Raw genomic sequence first — 3,858 nt, 5'->3', positions numbered from 1 at the left:
ACTGTTGGTGATGCCTGTGGTAGCGCTAGTGTCAGCTCTGTTGGTTGTTCACCATGGGTGGGGCACAGTCTAAAATTCTTTAGGAAACCACCTAAAATCACTCAAGTTTGAGCCTGATCTTAATCTTCATAAACATATACACTTATGCAATCAAATTTGGCCCCAATCTTCACTGGGCAATAATTTCATGTGGCCCCTTCATGGGGTACTGGACCCCCAATATTTTATGGGACTTACATAATTTCTGTGAGCACTTGGACAAATGGAGAAAGTTGTCTACATACAGGTCCCTCCCCTCTTTCTTCCTCCCCCCTTCTCTCTCTCTGCCTTTCTGCTTGTGCCCTTGAAAAGCTGAGATATAGGGTTCCCCCTCCTCCCTTCCCCCCAGGTTCCCTCTCAAGGGTAGCTGTCCTGGATTAAATTTCTCTTGGATAAGATTAATTACAACAACTTTCTTTGTCTTAACAAGCTGACAGCCTTGCTTTGCTCTGGGCTTCTTCACTATAAATCGCTCCAATTTCTTATAGTTCTTGTCATCTGACAGACCATTGAAACCAATTACTTGTTGTTCAACACCTTTTGCTTCTTTTTATGTTCAGCAAAGTTCAGTTTTCACTTCCACCACACTGGACCTCCATCACCGCCCCAGACCCAGAAAGGCCTTGTTGGGCGCCTGCGCCTCACATCTCAGCATGTCACTGTGATAGCCTCTGTATTCCTTGGTCATTCTAGGTCAGCTTTCCTCCCATTCTCTCTACAGGTCCTGGAGATTAACACCCACCTAAAAAAAGACAAAGGAACATGGTGGGTTTTTCTATAACTCCCACTTCCACCAAAGCTTACTCTTTCTCTATTCCTCGAGGTGTTCAAAGGTTAATTTTCTTGTACTTTTTATCAATATTTGTTTAAGTATGAGATTCTGTTGAATTCTTCCTGGCTAAATCTTAAATTTTGTCTTGTATTTTGTATATTGCTTGTTTTTCTAGCATTGACCATGTGGTGGATAATAAAAAGTTGGATTTAACAGGCATCATTTTGGCAATGTGGTAGATGAAGGGGAGGGGATGTGGACAATAGATTACTGGACCTTGCCAGACCTATACCATGAGCTCAGGAGACTCTTTGAACTCAAGCTTCCTGTGACCCTGCCCCCTGACCATGAGTCTGTTTAGCTCTTATGCAGCTCAGCCACCATTTTGTGCCATGCTTCATGTTTCCTGATTCCTCAGGTCACCATGGCATCCTTATTCAGCTCTCCACTAAAGTTGATCTGGTTTGTTAGGATTGTTTTTCTGCTCTTTCTTTACTATCCTCCTAACTCAGTTTCCTAACAGTACTAAGCTTATTTGAGGAAAAAATATTCAAATCAATTACTCAAAAGTCAATGTGTCTTGCTCACAAAGATGTTTAAACATATTCTGTTCTTGGCTATGTAGGTCTTGGTAATCTGTGAAAATTTTATTTGTTGGTAAAAATGTTTGTTTTGAAGTTTTTGCTTTTCTAACACTAACTATGTGGTTCCATCATGTTGGGCAAAATAATGTCATTTTGTTGCTGGAATTCCAGAAAACGTACACAGCTGATTTTCTTTTCCTTCAAAAATCTAAGCGTACCTTAAAACTTGTATACAAGTGTATAGGTATGTGTGTGCAAGTGTAAACATGTTCAAAGTAATCTCATTGTAATACATAAAAACTGTTACGTAAGAATTGTTTTTTGACTACAGTTGTAACTAATGTAAACCTTGTGTTAATTATCAAGTGTGCTACTTGTTTAAAGATGTTTATCAATAAAAACTATCATATGCTCCAAAGTCTAGCAAACTGCTCTGTCCCTGTCCACTGTGGGTAGAGTCACAATTGCCTTTAGGCAATTCTAAAATCACCTGACTCGAAAGGCCAAAGGAAAAAGAGGGTAGTTTTAAACTCAAACTGCAAAGATGCTCATCAGATTTGGGTACAAACAAATATGTCTAAAAGTTAATTCAAAACACAAATTAAGGAAAAACCAGTAAGGAAATGTAAAAAAGGAGCAAAGTTAATTTAACAAAAAGGCCTTAGGAAAGGAATTGAGGAAACAAAAAAAATGGTTTCCTTTGGATAAGAAAGGATTTAAAAAGTAAAAATTGTTTTACAAACCCCAAAAGCTTTGAGTATGTAGCAGATGGTATGAATATGTCTTAAAAGATAGAGCTATGAGTAACGTTGGTATGTCATTAGTTGGCTAGGCTTTCTTGGAACACCTTGCCATTTCCTGCCTGACTTCCCCTGTACTGGGTGTTCTTTCTGCTTGGGCAGTCTTTCCTTGGGTAGCAGCATGCGTGGCTAACTCCCACCCTGTCCAGATCTTCACTCAAGGGGGAACTTTTTCCAGGGGCAAACTCTCTGCATGCCCTTCCCACAGAACCTCCAATCTTTCTCTTACCAATTTTTTTTTCTCATTAGAGTTTATGAATTTTTTTTTTTTTTTGGTCTGGTTATGGGGCCTGAACTCTGGACCTGGGCACTATCCCTCAGCTCTTCAGCTCAAGGCTAGCGCTCTATCACTTGAGCCACAGCTCCACTTCTGGCATTTTTCTTCTTGCTTATGTGGTGCTGAGGAATTGAACCTAGGGCCTCAGGCATGCAAGGTAAGCGCTCTACCACTGAGCCACCTTCCCAGCCCAGAGTTTATGAATTTTAAATACACTCTAGGGTTTACTTATCATCATATTGAATTTATTATCATGTTAAATTCTCCAACCAGGTACTGGAGTTTGAACTCAGGACCTTGCACTCTCACTTGGCTTTTCTGCTTAAAGCTAGTGCTTTACTGCTCTACTCTACTTCTGGCTGTTTGGTGGTTAATTAGAGAAAAGAGTCTCTTGGCTTTGTCTGTCCAGGCTGTCTTCTAACTGAGATCCTCAGATCTCAACTTCTGATTAGATAGGATTACAGGATGAGCCACCAGTGTTCTGTGACTACCCTGATATTTAAATGTTTAATATATATTGCTATTTGTTGGCAGCATGACAAGGCTGCAGGAATGAATGTGGGTAGGTGTGTTTGACATGTCTTCTATAAGTAAAAGTTTTGATCCTAAATGGAAACAATAACAAGACCTGGTGCCCACTGAACAATGAAAGGAGACTTTTAATCTTGTTCAAGAATAGAAATGGGAGATAGATTTACTCATAAATCAGCTTCTCAGACTGCTGAGGGATCATGAGGCTATAGACATAGAGTAAAAGAAAAGGAGAGGGAGGGACAGAATAACCAAGGGGAAGAATATTCATATATTCTCTTTCTAAAGAAGAGGTTATCTGGTAGACACTAGCACTAGTCCTAGTTAGCACACCTGAAGTGGGTGTGCTACCTGAAGAGGCTGGCTTACAAGCTACCCTGTCCTCAAAGATAAGCAAAATTAATCCCCAGCACTGGTGGCTCACACCTGCAATCTTAGGTACTCAAGAGGCTGAGATCTTTGGATTCTGATTCAAAACTAGCCTGAGTAGAATAGTCCAGAAGACTCATCTCCAGTAAAACAGCAGAACACTGGAAGTGGAGGTATGGCTTAAGTGGTATAGTACCAGCCTGAATGGAAAAGCTAAAGCTTAAGTTGTATAGTACCAACCTGAATGGAAAAGCTAAAGGACAGTATGCAGGACCTGAGTTTAAGGCCTAGAACAGGCACAAACAACAACAAAGCAGCAATATTTGGGGTGGGGTTTGTGGTGGGGGGGTATAGATGTGACCAAGGCAAAACAAGACTGCAGTAGTGTCACATTGACAATGTCCACCTGTCTTGTAGATGAGCTTTCACTCTGGTTAAATCAAAGGTTTTCTGCCGGGCGCTGGTGGCTCACGCCTGTAATCCTAG

Source organism: Dipodomys ordii, unplaced genomic scaffold (assembly GCF_000151885.1).
Source record: "Dipodomys ordii isolate 6190 unplaced genomic scaffold, Dord_2.0 Scaffold10, whole genome shotgun sequence".
NCBI classification, from domain to species: domain Eukaryota; kingdom Metazoa; phylum Chordata; class Mammalia; order Rodentia; family Heteromyidae; genus Dipodomys; species Dipodomys ordii.
The sequence above is the reverse complement of the archived record's forward strand: the minus strand, read 5'-3'. Positions refer to the sequence as shown.